Genomic DNA, 14044 nt, shown 5'->3' with positions numbered 1-14044 from the left:
TGTACTTGCTCACATTGGCATAACTAATTAGCAATCTACTTCAAATGAATATCTGTGCGGATGCAAAAGCACATAACTTGCCCTATTTTAGATTCTTTGTAGTTAACCACAAAGAAGAATTAGAAAATTTTGTTATAAATTTTTTTTCTAACTAATTAATTTAAAATTATTCCTTTTATTTATACTTGTAAGATTTGGGATCTTACAGATTGTTATTTGTCACAAAACTGCAGCACAATTTCAGCTCAGAAATTTCGACATGAAATTATAATGCTTGTTGTACTTTGTTACTAAAGGTATATATTTGGCCAGTGTATCTTATCTGTGCAGTAAATAAAACAATCATTAAGAAACAGAATACAAATGAACACCGTTAATTTCATATTACTCATTGAGAAATTAAAATTTTTCAATGATGTAACGCAGATCAAAACAAAACTTCAGACAGCCAAACACACCTACAAAATAAAAACATTTAATTTCTTACTTTCTGGCCCAGTTCTCCAACTTCGTTTACATAGCGATCTCTCTCCTTTTCGACATGTGCAATGATTTTGACCTGTTTCGCTATCTCTTGTCTTAGCTGGACAGTCTGTTTTTCCAGATTTCGTTTTGCCTGCTCGCGAATCTTCAAATCGTGGACGTGTTGCTGAACAGTCTCGCGAGTTTTTATGAGATCCTGTAAATAAATTAAAGCATCATTAATGTTTCACAATTTTAAACTTTATGTATGTTCGAAAGTAACCACAACGGGATCATTCAGTTTTTTTTTTTTTTTTTTATCCCTAATTGTATTTCATTTTGCTTTCTCAAAACTGCAATCAGTTGTAATTCCTTTCACGTCTTATCATATGGAATTTTGGACACGAAACCAATCTTTCTTTTGTTTATTAAATAGCAAAGACGTGAAAAGTGATGACAACAGTAATTTCAAATCTAAATCATACATAAACAAGACATCAAAAAATTTGTCTAAGTATTTTATGGATCATTAAAATGAATATCGCAAAGCAAAATTCCTCGGGTCCGACACAGTGCATTTGCTTGTAACGTTGTCTGTTGAGCACTCAAGGTCCTGTTTGATCAGGCTGATAGAAGAAAGTCTACTTTTATTATGTACCGGGATAAAGTCGCCGTCACAGCAGAGAGGATTGGAAGCCAATCCTAGAAAGGTATGATCTGCCCAGGGGCACATTCCAATCCAAAGAGCAGTGAGAATCTGACTTGGGAACAATTCACTTGCAGCTGACAAGCTTCCTCATAAGAATGTGTCGATGAGCGTGTTGACGAGAATGTGTTGTCTCTTAGAACGTATGAAGGTTCTTCAATCTTGATGTCGAATTTTAGGCGCATTATAAAATGCCTGTAAACTGTGTGTTCTGTGGTTGATTTGTTTGCTGAACAAAAATCTACAGTTTCTGAGAGGCCAAAAAAACCATGCTACATTGCCTGAGACCGACTAACTCGGCCACATTGTGAAAAAAAGTCCATAAAGAACTCCTTGCGTTATTGACGGGATTCGAACTCAGGTCATTTCCACCCATGTGGGGAGGACGGTGATTATACCAATTGTGTTGAGGGCCGCGTATTAAAAGTGCCTTGCTTTTTTGAATTTCATGAGGTTATGTAAGGTCAACAACTTCTTTAAGATCCTGAAGGCCTGCTGCTGCTGCTGGATTAAAGTTGCTGTAATAGGGTTTTAGAAGCATTAGCGAATAAGGCCATATTGTTTGTATATATTATCGGTAAATTGCGTGTGTTCTGTGGTCGATTTTCAGTTTGCCGGACGCAAAACCTAAGTTTCCGGGAGAAAAAAAACAATTTATTTACTCTCGCCTTAGACCGACTAACTCAACCACATTGTGAAAACGGCTCATAGCTGGATTAAAGGCAAACATAACAGTTATGTTTTTAAATGGAAGTTTTACCTCCATATACCGCTTAGTCGTTGACTTCGACAAAATACATTATTCAGTGTTTCTATATGTTTGCTAATATTTAGTGCTGGTAGTTAAATACAGTATATGTTTTCTTCTCGTCAGCTTCTGGTGCAAACAGCAGAAGCTAGTAAGCTTCGAAACAGACATCCTGGTAGCATCTCAAATTTTTAAATGTATAGCAAATTTAACCTATTCCGGTGTTATTATACCACTTAAAAATATATCAGCAACTTAAGCAGACCCGTGGATAACAGTACGTAATTGCTTTAAGTTGATCATAAGCCGAAGCATTAACGCCGAATACTCCGTCATTAGTGAGAGCAGAAAGCCTCTCCATGATCGAAATCAAACGCAGGTAAAGCGTATGAATTTCGATTCAATTTCAACTACTGCATTGCAGTGTAGTGTGGCTCAACTCTGGTCCGCGGTTTTCATCCTTGTGATCCGCAGATAAATTTTATTCCACATTTTATCATAAATAAATTGATAATAATATTAAAATTTGCCCTTACCGATTTTAATAAATCCTTTTCCCGTCTGAAATCTAGTATCGTCTTCTGATCCTGATAAGCTTGTTGCTTGGATTGTTCCATTTCTACATATAACAATTAATTTATGGTTTATTTGTTCACAGCAAGAAATAAGGATAAAAGAATTCCGAACTGCAAATTAAAATTAAGTTACAGATGGAAAAGTGCAATCTTTTTAGAATAATTGATACAAGCTAATAAAATATGGTATTGAGTACGTTATGTTATAATGCAATAACAGTTTTTGCGACCTTATATAAAAAGCATACCATATCTGAAATAAATTAGCTCATGCGTATCTAAAAATTCAATTAATCTGGTTTCTCTCTCCATCATTTCGAGAGGGAAGGTAACTAAACCCAACCTACTATAGACATTAGAGAAAGCTGCCGGATGGTCTGGGCAGACTAAATGTCTAATCGGATGTGGGGCTGCAGACCTCGCACCATTCCATTCCATTCCGGAAATATCCTCACTCTGAAGAAGATTTTTCACCCAATGCCCTAAGTTGGAAAGAACAAAACCCATACTGACTTCAAGATATAGAAACGCAATCCCAACTTTTTAGGATTGCAGCAGGATCCAAGTTCATTCTAATACATGCTGCTGCTGCTTTGCGGATATAAGGCAATTGGTAGAGAATTTTATTCGGAGCAAGGACATTTCCTGAATCGAATAGCCTGAGGCCTCCTGACTTGAATCCCTCTCCTATGTAGGAATTATTCTAAGTAGAGAAACTTCCAGTCTTCAACCAGTTTCCAGAATCTCCTTGCGAATTTCTTTGATGGAAAGGACTACTGTACCACTCCTCTTTAACACTAACAGTATTTCCAGGCTATCAGGAGTTAATCTGATTCCCTGTTCAGGTTTAAAGCCTCCTCTGCTGAATGCTTCCTTTGAGATATGCATATTTCAGAATTGCGCTCTATCCACATATTCACAAACTGTACTTTTGAGTTATAACATATAGTTCCATACCAAATTTTACTGACTGGGTCAATTTTGCAAATTACTGCACTGTTTTCATCTGTATTAAATCAATTAGATGAGTCTAAAAGTTTACTACAACTAACTGAATTACTAATTTCTAAAGTAAAAACTTCAAAAATGCATTCAAATAGATTTATAACCTACCTTAGTCATTTAAAAAAGGGAGGGATGGAGCAAACTACCTCAATGCCTTCAACCTCCAAATCAGTACAGATCATCTTTCACCAACAATGCTAGGATCTGCGCCCAACGACTACCCAATTCCACGTGTTCAAACACACACAAAGATCTGGGAATCTGTTTCGACTACAAGCTATAACTCAACTAGCACATCAACCTGATACAATCGAAGTTAACTTCTCTTTGCTGGTTCGCCAAGCAACAGCTACTATAGGTATAATATTGTCGTCGTGGCACCCAGGCTTACGCCTATCTCCACCTGTGTTCACTATATACAAAAACAAAAAAAAAAAAAATTCTCAACCGCATCGGCCTGGCCTGTAAGGGTTAGGCCTCTCTACCACCAGGAAACAGCCACCAAATAGACAAACGCAACCTGGCTCCCGTCCCTGGCACAAGGAGCCGGGACTGGGTTCACTATCTCACTCTGTGCAGTTAAATACACTCATCCTGCACCCACCAGTGAAGTGCAAGACTGGTGAGCACTTCACTGGTGGAGTGTAAGACTGGTGAGCACTCCTGCTCCCAGGCTGCCCAAACCTGAGAGCCCTCAAACAAAAAAAACACACACACACGGAGACATAAACATAACAGAGAGAGGAGAAAAAAAAAAAAAAAAAAAACGTAGACATACACTTACAATATAACATTAAAAAAATAATAATAAAATAAATAAAAAAAAAAAAAAATATATATATATATATATAATAAACCCCAACCAAAAACAATGCAACAAAAAACGTTTCCCCCCCCCCCAACAACAAAGCTACAGTAAGAAACAGAGCCGTCAGTATTAACCCTTAATGTGTAATTGCAAGGTTAATCCAGTGTCTTCTGTTCAACACAATATTGTTGCAATGCTTCGAATCAAAATTTATTAGCCAAGTAAGTACTTTCATTAACATGGCTAAAATCCTCAATTTGAGACATCAAACTTTCTCTTTGAACAGTATATAAATTACGGTCATAAAGAACATGGCTCCAAGTTTCAGGCAATCCACAAATATACAATGGAGAACTTACCAAATTAAAATAATACAACTTAAAGTTTAGTGACCCATGGCCAGTAAGGACATGTGATGTTTCCATTGCCGGGAAAAAAACATTTATTGATTTTATTTAAAAAAGTAAAAGTGACACTGGGGACAAATAACCTAGTTACCTCCCCACTGTCACTAGAATCGCACATTTCTTGCCATTTACGTATCAACTGCTGTAATACATCCTTCCTGGCTGTGGTCAAATCACTAGTAATGTTCATGGATGAGACAGTCACACCTTTCTTAATAAAATAACAATAAGCCCGATAAACTATATACAAATCCAATGTTAAATGGCCAGCAAGCACCTGCATAGCATTAGTTGAAAAACTGTTCTACATACATTCATTATAGCATAAAGCATAGACCTCTGAACTGACCACAATTTCTGTTTAATCTTCACGATAAATACTCTGTGATACCACACAGACGCTTCATATGTTACAATTGGTAAAAAAAAACAGCCTTGCCCGTAGTATAAATCGAGTGCCCTTCTTTTCAAGCCCCATTCCGACCTTGTTATTCTGATTATAGCAAAGGTAAACCTTTTAACTTTATCATTTAATTGATTTAAGCGTGGCAAAAATGAAAGCCTGCCATCTATTCTTAAACCCAAGTACAGTACTTAACCTCTGCTACCAAATGAATCTGCACCCCATTAATCAATGCCTTAGGGGGACGCTGATTATGCAAATTAGCCCACTAATTTGCATAAACTAGTAATTTCCTGTTCTCTATCGTTGACCTATAATTACCCTTAACACAACATCAAATCATCAGCATATGCAATTTTATGTACGTTACATTAATTGTAATGTACGTTAAATGAAGCCCCAGGTTCCAAAATAGTGGTCCCAATACAAATCCCTCTGGGCAGCCTCTCCCAAGACTCTTCTCATATTTAAATGCTTTGCCTTAAGTCTAATTTTCCTTCCAGTTAAATAACTTTGTGTAGTTTGATACAATAGTATTGGACATTGCATTTTCCACAGTGCCATTAGAATACTATCATGCCAGACAGTCTCAAAGGCACCAGTAAAATTTATAAATACAGCCAGAACATGTTTTTCTGTAGCCTCCCTAGTAAAAGACATTAAATCATTAATAGCATCCTCAGCAGAGCGTACTTTCTTAAAACCATATTGACATGGCAAACTTAACCCTTTTGCATCCATTACTTGATTAATCCTTAAAAACAGCAATCTTTCAAATACCTTGCCAAGATTAGGCAAAAGAGAAATAGGTCTATAGCCCCTTGGATCATTCAGTTGCCTGGTTTCTGCAAAAGCTTTACCAGTCCCAACTTCCAGGAAATGTACCCTGGAGCAAGCATTTATCATATAAATTAACTAAGATAGCAGGGTAAACTTTTGTCATTTTAAGGATTGCAACATTCTCCACTAGATCTATCCTCAGGGCTTTTGTTATATTTATCTTTTTAAGCACATTTTGTAATTCAGGTTGGGTAAACAAGTCAATTCCTTCCTCTCCACTGTATGATGCATTACGTATTATAATACTGTATTGCAGTGTTTCTCAAAGGGTGTGCCGCGTCACATTAGTGTGCCGCAAAATTTTCCAAGTGTGCCGCGAAATTTAGAAATTTCTTCTTCTATGACTACGTAGGTGTGCCGCAAAATTTTTCTTCTTTGGAAAATGTGCCACGAGAGTAAAAAGATTGAGAAACACTGCTGTATTGTACTGCTCAACATTTCCCTCCTCTGTTTCCTCACTTGCAAACAATTCAGAGGTAACAGCCTGAACAGTAGTAACCCAATCTGTGTTTCCCTCCCATTAACAATCACTGTGTTAAATATATCACCCGATTTAAATTTATTTTGGCTTAGCTTATAATCAATCCCCAGGGATCTGTATTGCCCACTGTATTAACCAAATTCTTCCATGCCTGCAATTTACTTTCATATAAGGCTTAAAATAAGCTTTCCTTCTACTTCTATATAATTCTAGGTAATGAATTGTCTCATCTGAACCTCACTTCCTAAACCTGTGATACAACTTCCTACTTGCAAAAACTTACTTCCTCAACCTGGTCACTTCTGGTGACCACCAATTTACAACGCGCCTGTTGTAAATTGTTGTAAGTTGCTTCCTTTTTGTAGCAAACAAAAAGCCCCAAGGACAGCATTTTGAACATAAAAGGCATATTCATTAACATTCAAATCATTCAGAGACATCAGTTTCATATGAAAAATCTAAATCAAGTGACCTTACAAAACTTATCCAATTAACATTCCTCTATGGAAACCTAATTAAATGTGTATTTTCACTGTTTATAAAAGTATTGAAAACATCTAAATTTATATGAAAGACTACTGATCTATGATCACTATTTGTATAGTCAGTTCGTATACTCCAATTACAGATTCTTCTATATAACCCATGAGTCACCAATGTCAAGTCTATGTTGGACTTACCATGGTAAATTTTGAAAAGTATAAGGCTGATCTGGTATATTCACTAAGCATAAATTATTCTGTAATATGCGTCCGCTTTGATCATAAAATCCACTGTGCCACAAGTTAGACATCGCATTTGAGTCCATAGCTATCACTACATTACTATTACCTATTACATTAAACAATGATTCTAAATAAACTGTATTGAATGGAAAATATATTTTGACTAGGGGCACAATAAATACAGACTAAATAAAAGGAAAGCACTGAAGTACTCAAATTAGCACATGTTGAATACTGATTACAAAGACCTGAAATTACTATGCCCTGCATACACTCATTAAAAAGAACAATGGCTGTCCTTGGCTTCTCCTTCAAATCGCAAATTACACGGACCTCTACAAGAAGGCCCACAATCTTATTCTGTTTTGCAAAAGCGCTGGCATGGGGTTCCTGCATGCACAATATATCAATACCTTGATCCTCAACCACCTTTCTTATTTCATCAGTAACTGACCTGTACCTTTGAGCTGCACCAATTTAATTAAGTTATAACCCTCATTTTGGTTAACACTCATGTTAGAATTACTCCTAGAACGATCCATCGTGTGTCCTGTACTTGCTATTTCCAACGCCTTTTTAACTCAGGGCAGCTAGAACTTCTCACTGAGTGATCATGTGGTCTACCTCTACCTTACAGTTCACACAGTTCGGGTCTTGAGCTATGTTTGGACAATCTACGAATAGATGACCACCCTGCGCACAGTGACCGCACGGCACACCTGAAGCATTTAGAGACTACTGTAAATCACCGCTACTTGTGAGAGGCACACCCTATGTACAATCTGTCATTCCGCAGCAAATCCTTTAACAAATTTACCCCTATTACCTAGTTATTTATTTTAGCCTTGGTGGCGGTACTGAATCTAAACATAATCCTTTCTCTAATTTCTTTCTCTTCATAGCCATAATCTTTTATATTTTTCTTATAAAGATCACTGATTATATCCTCCTGGGTCAAGTCTTTGGCCACGTCATAGACCAGGATGGTAAGGATTCAACATCTTGACTTTGTCCTGTTTTAAGTCCTTATGGGAAAAGGCCTCAGACTTAATCAACTTGTCTAATTCTTTGTCATTACAAGTTTCCACTAATACACCCTTGTTCCGAATTGTTCTCAAATTTCTAATTTTAATTCCAGAAAATCTTCATTTAATGTATTAACAATCGCATCCCTATTATCTTCACTAATTTTGTACTGCTCACTAGTTTCCTCTGCCATGAATATAACCTTGTTATTCTGTTTTTCAACACCTTTCCTTTGCCTGTGACTTTCAACCCTTAGATTATTATTCATTGCCTCTTGCTCACCATAACGATACTGACTTGCTCTACCCCTGACCTTATCTGCGGAAATTCCCTGCTGCTCCACTGTATTAGATAAAACAGGTTGTTGGGGCGCCTCCGTAGCAAGGTGGGAAGGAGCAGCAGCAGTGCGTAGCACACGCTTCTTGATTAGACCGGGTTCGAGCCCGTGAGCCACCAAATACGGAGTATGCGGAAAGGTCAGGGAATCACCACCGCATATCCCGGAGTAATATGGCCTTAGTTGCTAATGCTCCTAAAAATCAAATAAAAAAAAAAATAAATAAAACAGGTTGCCGTCTAACAATGTCATCAAAAAGTGCAACAAGTACTTCCATTTCTTCTACTTTTGTTTTCAACCTTTCATTGTCAATAACCAGTGCAGTTGATATTGTCTCCATATCCACCCATGCATCCAGTAAAAAGTTGGTCGCCGCCTTAGTAACCTTATTATTTTCACCAGTCATGTAATCTATTAATTTTTCCTTCATTTTGGTCATAAACTCATATATTGTAGATACATAAGAATAACTCTGTCTCTGCTCATGTATGCTTGCCACGATAATCTCGCTCTCTCTCAAGCTTAGTGCCTGTGCTTCTCCCTGATTACAAGAAAAAAAAACTGTCAATATCAGTCGTGATATCTTCTGACTGAATATCCATAATCCTAACATTTGATGAAACACTTGACAGATCAGAAACCACGTCCACTTCCTCAAAGTGCCCCCTTGTTCAGTAGTGCGAATTACATTAACTACAATTTCAACACTACCACCACCCCTGTCTGTGTAAGAGAGCCAGCATTTCCAGCAACTTCAGAATGCATATTCTCACTAGAAGCACTCTTTCCACCCCCACTACTTGCTGTAGTACCTGTCTTGACATTTCTACACTTGATTGTTTTATCAATAACTTTCTTTACAGGCTCAGTGTTATGCAGCCTAGAAACTACTGAAGAAAAGGGGGTGGAAAGCACCAATCTCCTCTTCCTTCCCCCACCTCTACTAACTGTTCTACCTTCCATGTCTTTTAACAATCAGTACAGAAGAACAAATATATATTACTCATAAATAAGCTGTAATTCAGAACAAAACCAACCTTGTATTCAACGATCCCCGTTTCACTCAATTAACCTTAAACACTTCAAACAAATCACCTTTACCGTCGATAATCCGTAGGATAAACTGCTAATCCAAATTATTCACACAAAACAGCTATTTCTAGCTCTAAACCTCAGAACAATAACAGAACTTTTCACACAGTTTAGCACTATTCCTCTAAAGATCGATAAACCAGTTCAATGTAGATGATAATATTCCGTTTAGTTAACAATAGTGCGATTAAACTATTATAACTTATTAAACACTGTTAGCAGAATTAGAACTCACAATAGGGGAAAGAAATACTATTAAATTCTTCAGAAAACGTTAGCGGGAAAAAGTAAGGCTACTGCACACCAGTGACATACCTGCTAAAAAGCTATATCGGTCGTTTTATACGTCTCAGAGATACGGGTCTCGCTATCATATCCAATCGCGGCGGAACTCTGGTTCTTAAAATGTGCTAACACCAAGCTCCACTTTCTCTAGCTCTCAGGATAGGTTGCAGTCCTACACTGGAAGAAGAAACTACTATACACGATCAAGATCACAACCGATAAAAAGCCAAATTTTCAGGATCAATGCTGTTGACGAATTCCTCAGCCTTATCTCCGGTCATCGGTACAACTTTTAGCAAAACCATAGAGGCCTGACCCAGTGGTCAGGAGCGAGAGTGCATAGCACGCGTTCCTTGAGTGGACCGGGGTTCAAGCCCGTGACTACTAAATACGATAAATATTTGTATTGACGATTTATTGTAAACTCTACTGACTTGGTTGTCGTGCCGGAGTATAAACAGAAAATTTATTTATAATCGGCTTTCTGCCTAAGCACATGCTGCCCACACTCCAAGAGATCGATGGAAACCTCCAAGAAGTGAAAAACAACAAGAAACAGACAGGAAATCCACGATGAACTAAAAATTTTGGAATGCCATGTCCCATCCACTGTGTCCTTCCCTGCCTAATAGTGACACCATTGACCAACAAACGTGCTCTTGAGTTGACAATAGCCGCTTGCACCTCTGACCCAAACCGACCACGTTTAGGACATAGCCAGAACCCAGAGCGCTCGTCCAGCTCAGCCTCTAAGTTCCGGAACTTCAAGAATCTGCTGTTTCACACAGCCCCAACTCTGGACCGTTATATTGACTGTACAACGTTATAAAGTTACTTCATAAGAACATACAAATAATGTGTCACTTCCAATATCAATGCCAGTTTGTGTGTTTATTAGTATATTGCAATTATATATGTATTTGTAATTGTAAATCCTAACATCACCTTGCCGTGATGGGATAATTATGTATGTTTTATACTGCAATTAAAGATTCTATGCACCATATTACCAGAAACTGCGATAACTGCATCCAGTTATTACAGGATACCATATTAGCAATCAATCTGTTTGTGCCATTGCAGCAAAACAACACCCTGATAAAATGGTGGCTGACAATCTCCAAAATGCAAACGTCGTGGCCTTACTATAAGTGTGAAACACTCAAATATACCGCAGAAATTGAAATGGATGGAGACAGCTCAGAAGAGTAGATCTCATTCCTCGTAAAATACTGTTAATCAAAAGTTTAAGGAGGTCACAGGAACTGATTAAATACAGGGAGCAATGTAAGCAGCTGCATAGCATCGAATTTTACGAAAGTACTGCAGCACGCAAACCAGATATCACAGTACGCATCATCTCAGCTGTGAAGTTTGGTGGAGATACCTCCAACGTCTATGAGCTGTTTCTCCTGGTCTGGGTTCTCTCCAGACTAACTGACTGAGTCACTCAAAATAAGCTTACAGTTTCGGTAACATAAAACAAAATTGATCTTTCAGGGTAGACTAAATTATGCTGGGCCTCTAGTGATAAAATATCAATCTTCCTTTAATCTTCACACACAAAATCTAGGTATTCTAGAAGACCGTTTGGCTTTGTCTTCACAGCTGCATCATCATTCTAAAAAGATTAAGATCTTTACGCATTGCTTTTCAAAATATCTAGGAATGAATGGGGACTAAACATATTACTCTCCATATCTTGTATCATACTGCCTTTATTCCAGTTCTATCATATATGCTTGCTACACACATACTGTACAGTCTCACGACCGGCGCTACAAGTTATCGCAGGAACATTACACTCTGACTTTCATGTTTGTTTTTTTTTTATAAAGGTTTCTGCTATTATACAAAGGGTACTAGGAAAGTTTTGCAATACAGCTTTGTTTATTTAATTTTTTCAAAGTAATTTCCTCTACATTCAATACACCTCTCCATCCTCCGAAACCAATCTTTAAACCAGTTCTGCCAAGTTTCACTAGGGAGTAAAGCACACTCGTTGTCCCAAGCCCGTAGAAGGTCCTCATCACTGGAAAACCGCCTCCCTTTTAGCTTCATTTTCACATGCGGGAACAGTGAAAAGTCGCAGGGAGCAAGGTCTGGACTGTAGAGAGGGTGCTCGAGAAGTTTCAGTCCTGTCGTGGTCAAATATTCGGTGCAGGCTTTGGCGCGGTGAGCTGCAGCATTATCGTGATGGAGGTACCAGGTGTCCATTCTTGACTTTGGCCGCAGGTTCTTCATAGATCCAATGACTTTAGGCAGGCATTGTTCAGTATACCACTTAGCTGTGACTGTCTTCTGCGTGTCCAAAACGACACGTTCCACAATTCCACTCGATTTGAAAAATACAGCTATCATTTTCTTCTTTATAGATCGGGATTTTCTGACAATTACGGGTGTGTCGTCATCATCAAAGACCCAAACTTTGTTTTGAGCCTTGGTCGGCAGATCGTAATAGTACAGCCAAGTCTCGTCACCTGTCACGATGTTGTTCACATACCGAGATTGTCCCTTATCAAACTTTTTTAACATCTCCCGACACCAAGTCACACGTCGTGTCAGCTGCTCTTCAGTCAGTTGATGCGGCACCCAGAGAGAACAAAGTTTCTTCACGTGCAAATGATCTTGCAGAATCGAACGAATTGCTGGTGCATTTAGGACCAAAGTATCCTCTATCTGTTGGTAGGTCACTCGCCTGTTTTCGTCAAGCATTTTCCTCACAGCAGTAACGTTTTCCTCCGTAACTGACGTTCGTGGCCTTCCCGACTCTCAGAATCCTCCAGAGTGAAATTTCCCCTTTGGAATTCTCTATACCACCTGAATATCGTTGTACGATGTGGACAATCATCATCTAGTGCAAGAGTCATTTCTTCTAAGCACTGGTCTATGGTTAAACCACGCACGAAATTATACCGCAAAACTGTCCTTATCTCATTTCGTGACCACGATGCCATCGCAAGCGCTTTACACTCTCACTACTAATGAATAACTGAGCCCATCGACTTGGCGTGGCGGCTACTATGCACGTATGAACATGTCTCAACATGCAGCAACAAGCAGCTTCCTGTGATTCATTGTTGCGTCATATTGTAAAACTTTCCTAGTACCCTTTGTATTTGCCCTCGTGAGTAGCACGGTTGGCAGGGTCGCCGTCCTTCCCACAACGGGGTGGAAAAGACCTCAGTCAGAATACCGTTGATGACGTGAGGAATTTTTACAGGCCTTTTTCACAATGTGGGAAGAACGGCGAGTAGCAAGGGTTTTTCTTCCAACAAACAGAAAATCAACCACGCAATTTACAGACAGTATACACGGAGCAATATAGCCTTATTCCCTGATGCTCCTAAACCCTACTACAACAGCTATTACATTAGGAAAGAGGTGCTATTACCTTCTTAAATATAATTGTTGATCCAAAGAAAGAAAAATTCTGAAATCTATTCACCAACTATTGGTAATCCAGGGAATCCTTGTCTACCAAAGGTATTGTTAATAAGTATCTGACAGCGCATTTACCTGCTCCAACAAGGCAAATGGTTCCTCTCAGGTCTCTCAGCATCATACTTAATAATACGACATGGATCAGTGAATGTGAAGCTCTCTTACAGTTTAATCTCACTTCTACAGATTTTTCTCTCTCAAGGAGTGGCAACACGTGATTTATTCTGGCCAAATCTAAGACCTTCGGCAACAAATCTCAAATATATCTCACCACTTTCTGTTCTGGCACAAATCAACTGAGTCTTCTGTTTTGCCCTGTACCCTGAGTTCATCCTAAGACACGTCGACCTGAAATTTCGTTACACAACAACGGTTACCTGGCTACATCATTCATTATATCCCCCAATGGACTTCTGACTGTAACCCACAACTAGGCCACATGACAACACTTGCTGCTTAAATCAACCTGTTACCGCGTCTCACTTCTGGATTCAGTATTCCTGACTGCCCTTTTTTATCATTACTATTTTTTTAAAGGTGCATCCGACATTTTATTTTATTTTTGCTGGTACCACTGGATTGGGCTCCCAGCAGTACGAAATCTGCTGGCATCCACTGCACCTATCTTTTTCTCCCAGTGACAAGGATTCTCGTCTTGTTATTTTCATTAGACAGAACGCGTACAGTTGTGGCTTGCCTC

This window comes from Mastigoproctus giganteus, chromosome 11 (genome assembly GCF_048544385.1).
Source record: "Mastigoproctus giganteus isolate SK-2022 chromosome 11, ASM4854438v1, whole genome shotgun sequence".
Classification (NCBI taxonomy): Eukaryota; Metazoa; Arthropoda; class Arachnida; order Uropygi; family Thelyphonidae; genus Mastigoproctus; species Mastigoproctus giganteus.
The sequence above is the reverse complement of the archived record's forward strand: the minus strand, read 5'-3'. Positions refer to the sequence as shown.